Genomic DNA, 11,761 nt, shown 5'->3' with positions numbered 1-11,761 from the left:
AGCAGCTGGAGGGCCACAGGATGAAGACCCATGTGCTAAAGCCAAGCCGCAGGTACATTGAATGCTAGCAAGCTGAATATTTAAATCCTTTTTATTCCGCAGCATTCCAATGTGGAAGATTCCATGGAACCAGAGATCCTTCCATTGAGAAGGACATGCTGCCTGGATGACTACACTGTGCAAATTAAATCACGGAGCCAGTTGGCTTGTGGGTGGCTCTGGTCACTGGGTGGTTGGGTGGGTGGTGTGTCGGAGGTGGAGCACATGCAAATGATTGTGTATCATCCAGCTAGTGAGAGAGAAAACTCATGCAGGAGTGTGCCTGCTTGTCAGTGGGTTATGCACCTTTCCAGACGTCAAATCTACATGGAGCAGCTGGAGAGGACAAGAGCAGGTTTGCAAAATATAGACAGAAGAGCTCTCCAGCCTAGTTTGCTGTCTGTTTCCACTTCTCTTTTCTTGAGCCGCTCCCTTCTATGCCCTTGCGCACTATCCTGACTTCTCCCATCTGCTTACTTTGTGCCTTCCAACGCACAATGCGAACTACAGGTAGTGCTGCAGGGCCCACACCCTTTTACTTGCCATACAGAGCATCTCTGGAGCTGTTACAGTGCCCAGCTTCTGCAAGAAATCAGCTTGAATGCTTCAGGGGCTGGGGCATAGCCAACATGAGCCCCACACCGAAGGAGGGTGGAGGTGTTTAATGCAAACTATAGGTCATCCAAGCGCCGCAAAAGGCCGCCATGCCCTGCACGCCCCTTTTCTCTTTTCATATGCAGACGAGGGTTGAAGCCAACTTTGACCCACTGCTTGGATGACATCACCATATGCAAATCCATCTGCTGCAGGCCTTCCCGCAGGAATGCTTGCACTAGTTGTTGCATTTGGTTTGTTGTTTGGGGGTGCTTCAGTATTAGGCAGCCTTCTGCCCTCCCATGTTCATCTGAAAATATGTGTTCTCCCTGCAGTTGTTGTCCCCAGATGAGAGTTCCCTTGTGCTGCCTCAGTTGAATCTTCTTTACTTGACAGAGATGTGCCTGAGCAGCGGCCCTCCCCAGCCCTATCCCAAATCATACTTATTTTGCATAGGAGATACCATGGTCATGAAGATTGTTCTCCCAGGGTGAGGTTCATTCATTGCATTCTGGGTATGCTGACCCCTGTGATTTCCCCAAATTTGGGAAACTTGACTGCATTATTTGTGGTAGTGGGGGACTGTGTTTGTGCTTTCCTCTGGTCAGCTCTGGTAAAAGTCAGATTTCTTTGTCTCAGATCTTCCTCTAGCCTTGTTCTTCTTTCGAGAGTTCCCTTGTGCTGCCTCAGTTGGATCTCCTTTACTTGACAGGGGGGTGCCCAAGCAGCGACCCTCCCCAGCTCTAGCCCAACTCCTACTTACCTGCCAGGTGAGATACTATGATCATGAAGGTGCTTCTCCCAGGGCAAGGGTCACTCATTGCACTCTGGGTGTGCTGCCCCTGTGATTTCCCCAAATGTGGGAAACTTGACTGCATAATTTGTGTTTCTACTGGTCGGCTTTCATATAATTCAGATCTCTTTGTCTCAGGTCTCTCTCCAGCCTAGTTTGCAGTCTGTTTCCACTTCTTCTTTTTTGAGCCCCTCCCTTCTATACCCTTGTGCACTATCCTGACTTCTCCTCCTGTCTGCTTACTTTGTGCCTTCCAATGCACAATGCAAACTACAGGTAGTGCTGCAGGGCCCACAAACTTTTACTTGCATTACAGAGCAGCTCTGGAGCTGTTACAGTGCCAAGCTGCTGCAAGAAATCAGCTTGAATGCTTCAGGGGCTGGGGCATTGCCAACATGAGCCCCACACCGAAGGAGGGTGTGGGTGTTTAATGCGAACTAAGGGTCATCCAAGCGCCGCAAAAGGCCGCCATTCCCTGCATACCCCTTTTCTCTTTTCATATGCAGATGAGGGTTCCAGCCAACTTTGGCCCACTGCTTGGATGACATCACTGTATGCAAATCCGGCTTCTGCAGACCTTCCCCCAGGAATGCTTGTACTAGTTGTTGCATTTGGTTTGTTGTTTGGGGGTGCTTCAGTATTAGGCAGCCTTCTGCCCTCCCATGTTCATCTGAAAATATGTGTTCTCCCTGCAGTTGTTGTTCCCAGATGAGAGTTCCCTTGTGCTGCCTCAGTTGAATCTCCTTTACTTGACAGAGATGTGCCTGAGCAGCGGCCCTCCCCAGCCCTATCCCAAATCATACTTATTTTGCATAGGAGATATCATGGTAATGAAGACTGTTATCCCAGGGTGAGGTTCATTCATTGCATTCTGGGTATGCTGACCCCTGTGATTTCCCCAAATGTGGGAAACTTGACTGCATTATTTGTGGTAGTGGGGGACTGTGTTTGTGCTTTCCTCTGGTCAGCTCTGGTAGAAGTCAGATTTCTTTGTCTCAGATCTTCCTCTAGCCTTGTTCTTCTTTCGAGAGTTCCCTTGTGCTGACTCAGTTGGATCTCCTTCACTTGACAGGGAAGTGCCCGAGCAGCGACCCTACCCAGCTCTAGCCCAACTCCTACTTACCTGCCAGGTGAGATACTATGATCATGAAGGTGCTTCTCCCAGGGCAAGGCTCACCCATTGCACTCTGGGTGTGCTGCTCTTGCGATTTCCCCAAATGTGGGAAACTTGACTGCATAATTTGTGTTTCCACTGGTCGGCTTTCATATAATTCAGATCTCTTTGTCTCAGGTCTCTCTCCAGCCTAGTTTGCAGTCTGTTTCCACTTCTTTTTTTTTGAGCCCCTCCCTTCTATACCCTTGTGCACTATCCTGACTTCTCCTCCTGTCTGCTTACTTTGTGCCTTCCAATGCACAATGCAAACTACAGGTAGTGCTGCAGGGCCCACAAACTTTTACTTGCATTACAGAGCAGCTCTGGAGCTGTTACAGTGCCAAGCTGCTGCAAGAAATCAGCTTGAATGCTTCAGGGGCTGGGGCATTGCCAACATGAGCCCCACACCGAAGGAGGGTGGGGGTGTTTAATGCGAACTAAGGGTCATCCAAGCGCCGCAAAAGGCCGCCATTCCCTGCATACCCCTTTTGCTCTTTTCATATGCAGATGAGGGTTCCAGCCAACTTTGGCCCACTGCTTGGATGACATCACTGTATGCAAATCCGGCTTCTGCAGACCTTCTCCCAGGAATGCTTGTACTAGTTGTTGCATTTGGTTTGTTGTTTGGGGGTGCTTCAGTATTAGGCAGCCTTCTGCCCTCCCATGTTCATCTGAAAATATGTGTTCTCCCTGCAGTTGTTGTCCCCAGATGAGAGTTCCCTTGTGCTGCCTCAGTTGAATCTCCTTTACTTGACAGAGATGTGCCTGAGCAGCGGCCCTCCCCAGCCCTATCCCAAATCATACTTATTTTGCATAGGAGATATCATGGTAATGAAGACTGTTATCCCAGGGTGAGGTTCATTCATTGCATTCTGGGTATGCTGACCCCTGTGATTTCCCCAAATGTGGGAAACTTGACTGCATTATTTGTGGTAGTGGGGGACTGTGTTTGTGCTTTCCTCTGGTCAGCTCTGGTAAAAGTCAGATTTCTTTGTCTCAGATCTTCCTCTAGCCTTGTTCTTCTTTCGAGAGTTCCCTTGTGCTGACTCAGTTGGATCTCCTTCACTTGACAGGGAAGTGCCCGAGCAGCGACCCTACCCAGCTCTAGCCCAACTCCTACTTACCTGCCAGGTGAGATACTATGATCATGAAGGTGCTTCTCCCAGGGCAAGGCTCACCCATTGCACTCTGGGTGTGCTGCTCTTGCGATTTCCCCAAATGTGGGAAACTTGACTGCATAATTTGTGTTTCCACTGGTCGGCTTTCATATAATTCAGATCTCTTTGTCTCAGGTCTCTCTCCAGCCTAGTTTGCAGTCTGTTTCCACTTCTTTTTTTTTGAGCCCCTCCCTTCTATACCCTTGTGCACTATCCTGACTTCTCCTCCTGTCTGCTTACTTTGTGCCTTCCAATGCACAATGCAAACTACAGGTAGTGCTGCAGGGCCCACACCCTTTTACATGCTTTTCAGAGCAGCTCTGGAGCTGTTACAGTGCCCAGCTGCTGCAAGAAATCAGCTTGAATGCTTCAGGGGCTGGGGCATAGCCAACATGAGCCCCACACCGAAGGAGGGTGGAGGTGTTTAATGTGAATTAGGGGTCATCCAAGCGCCGCAAAAGGCCGCCATGCCCTGCACATCCCTTTTTTCTTTTCATATGCAGACGAGGGTTGAAGCCAACTTTGACCCACTGCTTGGATGACATCACCATATGCAAATCCATCTGCTGCAGGCCTTCCCCCAGGAATGCTTGCACTAGTTGTTGCATTTGGTTTGTTGTTTGGGGGTGCTTCAGTATTAGGCAGCCTTCTGCCCTCCCATGTTCATCTGAAAATATGTGTTCTCCCTGCAGTTGTTGTCCCCAGATGAGAGTTCCCTTGTGCTGCCTCAGTTGAATCTCCTTTACTTGACAGAGATGTGCCTGAGCAGCGGCCCTCCCCAGCTCTATCCCCAAATCATACTTATTTTGCATAGGAGATACCATGGTCATGAAGATTGTTCTCCCAGGGTGAGGTTCATTCATTGCATTCTGGGTATGCTGACCCCTGTGATTTCCCCAAATGTGGGAAACTGGACTGCATTATTTGTGGTAGTGAGGGACTGTGTTTGTGCTTTCCTCTGGTCAGCTCTGGTAAAAGTCAGATTTCTTTGTCTCAGATCTTCCTCTAGCCTTGTTCTTCTTTCGAGTTGCTCCCTCGGTGTGGGGCTCATGATGGCTATGCCCCAGCCCCTGAAGCATTCAAGCTGATTTCTTGCAGCAGCTGGGCACTGTAACAGCTCCAAAGCTGCTCTGTAAGGCAAGTAAAAGGGTGTGGGCCCTGCAGCACTACCTGTAGTTTGCATTGTGCGTTGGAAGGCACAAAGTAAGCAGACAGGAGAAGTCAGGGTAGTGCGCAAGGGCATAGAAGGGAGCAACTCAAGAAAAGAAAAGTGGAAACAGACTGCAAATTAGGCTGGAGAGAGACCTGAGACAAAGAGATCTGAATTATACGAGAGCCGACCAGGTGAAACACAAATTATGCAGTCATGTGTCCAACATTTGGGGAAACCGCAGGAGCAGCACACCCAGAGTGCAATGGGTGAGCCTTGCCCTGGGAGAAGCACCTTCATGATCATAGTATCTCACCTGGCAGGTAAGTAGGAGCTGGGCTAGAGCTGGGGAGGGTCGCTGCTCAGGCACCCCCCTGTCAAGTGAAGGAGATCCAACTGAGGCAGCACAAGGGAACTCTCGAAAGAAGAACAAGGCTAGAGGAAGATCTGAGACAAAGAAATCTGACTTTTACCAGAGCTGACCAGAGGAAAGCACAAACACAGTCCCTCACTACCACAAATAATGCAGTCCAGTTTCCCACATTTGGGGAAATCACAGGGGTCAGCATACCCAGAATGCAATGAATGAACCTCACCCTGGGAAAACAATCTTCATGACCATGGTATCTCCTATGCAAAATAAGTATGATTTGGGATAGAGCTGGGGAGGGCCGCTGCTCAGGCACATCTCTGTCAAGTAAAGGAGATTCAACTGAGGCAGCACAAGGGAACTCTCATCTGGGGACAACAACTGCAGGGAGAACACATATTTTCAGATGAACATGGGAGGGCAGAAGGCTGCCTAATACTGAAGCACCCCCAAACAACAAACCAAATGCAACAACTAGTGCAAGCATTCCTGGGGGAAGGCCTGCAGCAGATGGATTTGCATATGGTGATGTCATCCAAGCAGTGGGTCAAAGTTGGCTTCAACCCTCATCTGCATATGAATAGAGAAGAGGGGCGTGCAGGGCATGGCGGCCTTTTGCGGCGCTTGGATGACCCCTAGTTCGCATTAAACACCTCCACCCTCCTTCGGTGTGGGGCTCATGTTGGCTATGCCCCAGCCCCTGAAGCATTCAAGCTGATTTCTTGCAGCAGCTGGGCACTGTAACAGCTCCAGAGCTGCTCTGTAAGGCAAGTAAAAGGGTGTGGGCCATGCAGCACTACCTGTAGTTCGCATTGTGCGTTGGAAGGCACAAAGTAAGCAGACGGGAGAAGTCAGGATAGTGCGCAAGGGCATAGAAGGGAGCGGCTCAAGAAAAGAGAAGTGGAAACAGACAGCAAACTAGGCTGGAGAGAGACCTGAGACAAAGACATCTGAATTATACGAGAGCCGACCAGGGGAAACACAAATTATGCAGTCAAGTTTCCCACATTTGGGGAAATCACAGGGGCAGCACACCCAGAGTGCGATGGGTGAGCCTTGCCCTGGGAGAAGCACCTACATGATCATAGTATCTCACCTGGCAGGTAAGTAGGAGTTGGGCTAGAGCTGGGGAGGGTCGCTGCTCGGGCACCCCCCTGTCAAGTGAAGGAGATCCAACTGAGGCAGCACAAGGGAACTCTCGAAAGAAGAACAAGGCTAGAGGAAGATCTGAGACAAAGAAATCTGACTTTTACCAGAGCTGACCAGAGGAAAGCACAAACACAGTCCCCCACTACCACAAATAATGCAGTCAAGTTTCCCACATTTGGGGAAATCACAGGGGTCAGCATACCCAGAATGCAAAGAATGAACCTCAATCTGGGAGAACAATCTTCATGACCATGGTATCTCCTATGCAAAATAAGTATGATTTGGGATAGAGCTGGGGAGGGCCGCTGCTCAGGCACATCTCTGTCAAGTAAAGGAGATTCAACTGAGGCAGCACAAGGGAACTCTCATCTGGGGACAACAACTGCAGGGAGAACACATATTTTCAGATGAACATGGGAGGGCAGAAGGCTGCCTAATACTGAAGCACCCCCAAACAACAAACCAAATGCAACAACTAGTGCAAGCATTCCTGGGGGAAGGCCTGCAGCAGATGGATTTGCATATGGTGATGTCATCCAAGCAGTGGGTCAAAGTTGGCTTCAACCCTCGTCTGCATATGAAAAGAAAAAAGGGATGTGCAGGGCATGGTGGCCTTTTGCGGCGCTTGGATGACCCCTAATTCACATTAAACACCTCCACCCTCCTTCGGTGTGGTGCTCATGTTGGCTATGCCCCAGCCCCTGAAGCATTCAAGCTGATTTCTTGCAGCAGCTGGGCACTGTAACAGCTCCAGAGCTGCTCTGTAAAGCATGTAAAAGGGTGTGGGCCCTGCAGCACTACCTGTAGTTTGCATTGACGTTGGAAGGCACAAAGTAAGCAGACAGGAGAGGTCATAATAGTGCGCAAGGGCATAGAAGGGAGCGGCTCAAGAAAAGAGAAGTGGAAACAGACAGCAAACTAGGCTGGAGAGAGACCTGAGACAAAGAGATCTGAATTATACGAGAGCCGACCAGGGGAAACACAAATTATGCAGTCAAGTTTCCCACATTTGGGGAAATCGCAAGAGCAGCACACCCAGAGTGCAATGGGTGAGCCTTGCCCTGGGAGAAGCACCTTCATGATCATAGTATCTCACCTGGCAGGTAAGTAGGAGTTGGGCTAGAGCTGGGTAGGGTCGCTGCTCGGGCACTTCCCTGTCAAGTGAAGGAGATCCAACTGAGTCAGCACAAGGGTACTCTCGAAAGAAGAACAAGGCTAGAGGAAGATCTGAGACAAATAAATCTGACTTTTACCAGAGCTGACCAGAGGAAAGCACAAACACAGTCCCCCACTACCACAAATAATGAAGTCGAGTTTCCCACATTTGGGGAAATCACAGGGGTCAGCATACCCAGAATGCAATGAATGAACCTCACCCTGGGATAACAGTCTTCATTACCATGATATCTCCTATGCAAAATAAGTATGATTTGGGATAGGGCTGGGGAGGGCCGCTGCTCAGGCACATCTCTGTCAAGTAAAGGAGATTCAACTGAGGCAGCACAAGGGAACTCTCATCTGGGGACAACAACTGCAGGGAGAACACATATTTTCAGATGAACATGGGAGGGCAGAAGGCTGCCTAATACTGAAGCACCCCCAAACAACAAACCAAATGCAACAACTAGTACAAGCATTCCTGGGGGAAGGTCTGCAGAAGACGGATTTGCATACAGTGATGTCATCCAAGCAGTGGGCCAAAGTTGGCTGGAACCCTCATCTGCATATGAAAAGAGAAAAGGGGTATGCAGGGAATGGCGGCCTTTTGCGGCGCTTAGATGACCCTTAGTTCGCATTAAACACCCCCACCCTCCTTCGGTGTGGGGCTCATGTTGGCAATGCCCCAGCCCCTGAAGCATTCAAGCTGATTTCTTGCAGCAGCTTGGCACTGTAACAGCTCCAGAGCTGCTCTGTAATGCAAGTAAAAGTTTGTGGGCCCTGCAGCACTACCTGTAGTTTGCATTGTGCATTGGAAGGCACAAAGTAAGCAGACAGGAGGAGAAGTCAGGATAGTGCACAAGGGTATAGAAGGGAGGGGCTCAAAAAAAAAAGAAGTGGAAACAGACTGCAAACTAGGCTGGAGAGAGACCTGAGACAAAGAGATCTGAATTATATGAAAGCCGACCAGTGGAAACACAAATTATGCAGTCAAGTTTCCCACATTTGGGGAAATCACAGGGGCAGCACACCCAGAGTGCAATGGGTGAGCCTTGCCCTGGGAGAAGCACCTTCATGATCATAGTATCTCACCTGGCAGGTAAGTAGGAGTTGGGCTAGAGCTGGGGAGGGTCGCTGCTTGGGCACCCCCCTGTCAAGTAAAGGAGATCCAACTGAGGCAGCACAAGGGAACTCTCGAAAGAAGAACAAGGCTAGAGGAAGATCTGAGACAAAGAAATCTGACTTTTACCAGAGCTGACCAGAGGAAAGCACAAACACAGTCCCCCACTACCACAAATAATGCAGTCAAGTTTCCCACATTTGGGGAAATCACAGGAGTCAGCATACCCAGAATGCAATGAATGAACCTCACCCTGGGAGAACAATCTTCATGACCATGGTATCTCCTATGCAAAATAAGTATGATTTGGGATAGGGCTGGGGAGGGCCGATGCTCAGGCACATCTCTGTCAAGTAAAGAAGATTCAACTGAGGCAGCACAAGGGAACTCTCATCTGGGGACAACAACTGCAGGGAGAACACATATTTTCAGATGAACATGGGAGGGCAGAAGGCTGCCTAATACTGAAGCACCCCCAAACAACAAACCAAATGCAACAACTAGTGCAAGCATTCCTGGGGGAAGGCCTGCAGCAGATGGATTTGCATATGGTGATGTCATCCAAGCAGTGGGTCAAAGTTGGCTTCAACCCTCGTCTGCATATGAAAAGAGAAAAGGGGCATGCAGGGCATGGCGGCCTTTTGCGGCGCTTGGATGACCTATAGTTCGCATTAAACACCTCCACCCTCCTTCGGTGCGGGGCTCATGTTGGCTATGCCCCAGCCCCTGAAGCATTCAAGCTGATTTCTTGCAGAAGCTGGGCACTGTAACAACTCCAGAGCTGCTCTGTATGGCAAGTAAAAGGGTGTGGGCCCTGCAGCACTACCTGTAGTTCGCATTGTGCGTTGGAAGGCACAAAGTAAGCAGATGGGAGAAGTCAGGATAGTGCGCAAGGGCATAGAAGGGAGCGGCTCAAGAAAAGAGAAGTGGAAACAGACAGCAAACTAGGCTGGAGAGCTCTTCTGTCTATATTTTGCAAACCTGCTCTTGTCCTCTCCAGCTGCTCCATGTAGATTTGACGTCTGGAAAGGTGCATAACCCACTGACAAGCAGGCACACTCCTGCATGAGTTTTCTCTCTCACTAGCTGGATGATACACAATCATTTGCATGTGCTCCACCTCCGACACACCACCCACCCAACCACCCAGTGACCAGAGCCACCCACAAGCCAACTGGCTCCGTGATTTAATTTGCACAGTGTAGTCATCCAGGCAGCATGTCCTTCTCAATGGAAGGATCTCTGGTTCCATGGAATCTTCCACATTGGAATGCTGCGGAATAAAAGGATTTAAATATTCAGCTTGCTAGCATTCAATGTACCTGCGGCTTGGCTTTAGCACATGGGTCTTCATCCTGTGGCCCTCCAGCTGCTGTGAAACTACACATCCCAGCATGCCCTGCCACAGTTTTGCTATTAAGGTATGCTAAAACTGAGGCAGGGCATGCTGGGATGTGTAGTTCCACAGCAGCTGGAGGGTCGCAGGTTGAAGACCCATGTTCTAGCATGCCTGTTCTATGATGCATGTACCGTGATGTCACAATCAGCTTGGAATGGGGTGTCTAGCAGGCATTTGCTGACAGCCACTTGAGGGAGACACACATCAGGAGATGCAGCATATCGGAGGTCTTCGATGCCTTTCCAGCAAATGCACACCACCTGCTGCTGGTCTGGACACAAAACAATGCCCACAATCGAAGTCCCAAAATGCCCAACTACAGGATTCATGTAAGTAGTGAATTTAGGAATGAATTTAGAAGTAGGAAATTAAGTTAGTTCACAAGTACATTCAAATTCAGATCTAAAGTCTAGGTAGGCCTCACGTCCTGGCAGCCCCCAGCACTTAAAAATGCCTTGATTAGAGGTAGAGAATTAAATGTAGATAAAAAGTAGACACAAAATAAGACTCCACAGAGCAGTTATCAGGTGTCTTTATCAATTGTTGCATTTAAAAAATCAAGCAATTAGGGAACACAATGTTGCAACAATGTAACCCTATTTGCAAAATAGTACTGAATAAGTTTGTCGATGTAAGACATTTGCAAAGGCGCATCCAAAACACGCTGGAAAATGCAACTGAATCTGTTTTTGGAGGCTAGAATAGGAAATGTGCATCGGTCCTACAAGTACTGAAAGCTCTTCTACCATCTCCCTTTTCTGAAAAGCCATTTAATATATGGTTCCCAGATAGGGGACATATCAGATATTGCCTTTCAAAAGCAGCAAATATCATACCACTTCTATTGCCATCAAAGATAAACATTGATTGTTTTCAGATATTGGATTGAAAAAGCAGTCTTTATTGACATAAAGAAGCAAAAAAACATACATAAACATTACACACATAAGTACTGTGTTGCAGCACAGATAAAACACAATACAAATGCTGTCGGTATAGTACAGTTCAAGAACTACAGCACAGGCCAGCCTACACTATAAATCATGAACTGCACTATACATTTAAACAATACAATAATACAACAGTTAATAAGGCTATGGGTGTGGAGTGTAAGAGGGTGAGGGAATCACAAGCCCGAAGCTTTATTGAAAGACAGACACATATAAAGGGAGGATTAATAAATACAAAGATATCCTTTACTATAGAATGTAGTCCAATCCGGTCTTTCAACTCTTCCACAACTTAAAAACGGATAGTGTTCCCAAGCCTTCCATCCTGGAATATCTTCAGTCTCTCGCCAATGAAGAAAACAATCCCTCCAGCAGACTCTTCAACCACGATACAAGATCACAGCCAAAAGGGCGAGAAGCAACTACACTTTTGTTTAACCAAAATAGCTAAAACTTAGTGGAGGAAAGTGCAGTGCACCAAAACATAAGCTGACACAATCATGGAGAATGCGCCAGCATATATGCTCTTCTATCTATATTTTGCAAACCTGCTCTTGTCCCCTCCAGCTGCTCCATGTAGATTTGACGTCTGGCAAGGTGCATAACCCACTGACAAGCAGGCACACTCCTGCATGAGTTTTCACTCTCACTAGCTGGATGATACACATTCATTTGCATGTGCTCCACCTCCGACACACCGCCCACCCAACCACCCAGTCACCAGAGCCA

The 11,761-nt window shown here is 48.5% G+C and overlaps 15 non-coding genes across 15 annotated transcripts; 7 read left to right on the top strand and 8 right to left on the bottom strand.

The window, feature by feature from the left end:
- Window positions 1–1,072: 1,072 nt before the first annotated feature.
- On the top strand, window positions 1,073–1,236 carry LOC134898852 (U1 spliceosomal RNA). Its single transcript, XR_010172540.1, has one exon. It is a non-coding gene; the product is annotated as a U1 spliceosomal RNA (small nuclear RNA).
- Window positions 1,237–1,388: 152 nt separating this feature from the next.
- LOC134899416 (U1 spliceosomal RNA) lies at window positions 1,389–1,551 on the top strand. The gene has a single exon (XR_010173092.1). It is a non-coding gene; the product is annotated as a U1 spliceosomal RNA (small nuclear RNA).
- Window positions 1,552–2,225: 674 nt separating this feature from the next.
- LOC134899126 (U1 spliceosomal RNA) lies at window positions 2,226–2,389 on the top strand. The gene has a single exon (XR_010172809.1). It is a non-coding gene; the product is annotated as a U1 spliceosomal RNA (small nuclear RNA).
- A 152-nt stretch (window positions 2,390–2,541) lies between these two features.
- Window positions 2,542–2,704, top strand: LOC134899334 (U1 spliceosomal RNA). Its single transcript, XR_010173013.1, has one exon. It is a non-coding gene; the product is annotated as a U1 spliceosomal RNA (small nuclear RNA).
- Window positions 2,705–3,379: 675 nt separating this feature from the next.
- LOC134899125 (U1 spliceosomal RNA) lies at window positions 3,380–3,543 on the top strand. Its single transcript, XR_010172808.1, has one exon. It is a non-coding gene; the product is annotated as a U1 spliceosomal RNA (small nuclear RNA).
- A 152-nt stretch (window positions 3,544–3,695) lies between these two features.
- Window positions 3,696–3,858, top strand: LOC134899333 (U1 spliceosomal RNA). The gene has a single exon (XR_010173012.1). It is a non-coding gene; the product is annotated as a U1 spliceosomal RNA (small nuclear RNA).
- A 675-nt stretch (window positions 3,859–4,533) lies between these two features.
- On the top strand, window positions 4,534–4,697 carry LOC134898942 (U1 spliceosomal RNA). The gene has a single exon (XR_010172630.1). It is a non-coding gene; the product is annotated as a U1 spliceosomal RNA (small nuclear RNA).
- Window positions 4,698–5,054: 357 nt separating this feature from the next.
- Window positions 5,055–5,217, bottom strand: LOC134899611 (U1 spliceosomal RNA). Its single transcript, XR_010173264.1, has one exon. It is a non-coding gene; the product is annotated as a U1 spliceosomal RNA (small nuclear RNA).
- A 152-nt stretch (window positions 5,218–5,369) lies between these two features.
- LOC134898983 (U1 spliceosomal RNA) lies at window positions 5,370–5,533 on the bottom strand. The gene has a single exon (XR_010172671.1). It is a non-coding gene; the product is annotated as a U1 spliceosomal RNA (small nuclear RNA).
- Window positions 5,534–6,204: 671 nt separating this feature from the next.
- On the bottom strand, window positions 6,205–6,367 carry LOC134899483 (U1 spliceosomal RNA). The gene has a single exon (XR_010173155.1). It is a non-coding gene; the product is annotated as a U1 spliceosomal RNA (small nuclear RNA).
- Window positions 6,368–6,519: 152 nt separating this feature from the next.
- LOC134899143 (U1 spliceosomal RNA) lies at window positions 6,520–6,683 on the bottom strand. The gene has a single exon (XR_010172825.1). It is a non-coding gene; the product is annotated as a U1 spliceosomal RNA (small nuclear RNA).
- Window positions 6,684–7,353: 670 nt separating this feature from the next.
- On the bottom strand, window positions 7,354–7,516 carry LOC134899300 (U1 spliceosomal RNA). Its single transcript, XR_010172979.1, has one exon. It is a non-coding gene; the product is annotated as a U1 spliceosomal RNA (small nuclear RNA).
- Window positions 7,517–7,668: 152 nt separating this feature from the next.
- Window positions 7,669–7,832, bottom strand: LOC134899184 (U1 spliceosomal RNA). Its single transcript, XR_010172865.1, has one exon. It is a non-coding gene; the product is annotated as a U1 spliceosomal RNA (small nuclear RNA).
- A 675-nt stretch (window positions 7,833–8,507) lies between these two features.
- On the bottom strand, window positions 8,508–8,670 carry LOC134899268 (U1 spliceosomal RNA). The gene has a single exon (XR_010172948.1). It is a non-coding gene; the product is annotated as a U1 spliceosomal RNA (small nuclear RNA).
- A 152-nt stretch (window positions 8,671–8,822) lies between these two features.
- Window positions 8,823–8,986, bottom strand: LOC134898865 (U1 spliceosomal RNA). Its single transcript, XR_010172553.1, has one exon. It is a non-coding gene; the product is annotated as a U1 spliceosomal RNA (small nuclear RNA).
- Between the last annotated feature and the right edge of the window lie 2,775 nt (window positions 8,987–11,761).

Source organism: Pseudophryne corroboree, chromosome 3 (genome assembly GCF_028390025.1).
Source record: "Pseudophryne corroboree isolate aPseCor3 chromosome 3, aPseCor3.hap2, whole genome shotgun sequence".
Taxonomy (NCBI): Eukaryota; Metazoa; Chordata; class Amphibia; order Anura; family Myobatrachidae; genus Pseudophryne; species Pseudophryne corroboree.
The sequence above is the reverse complement of the archived record's forward strand: the minus strand, read 5'-3'. Positions and strand labels throughout refer to the sequence as shown.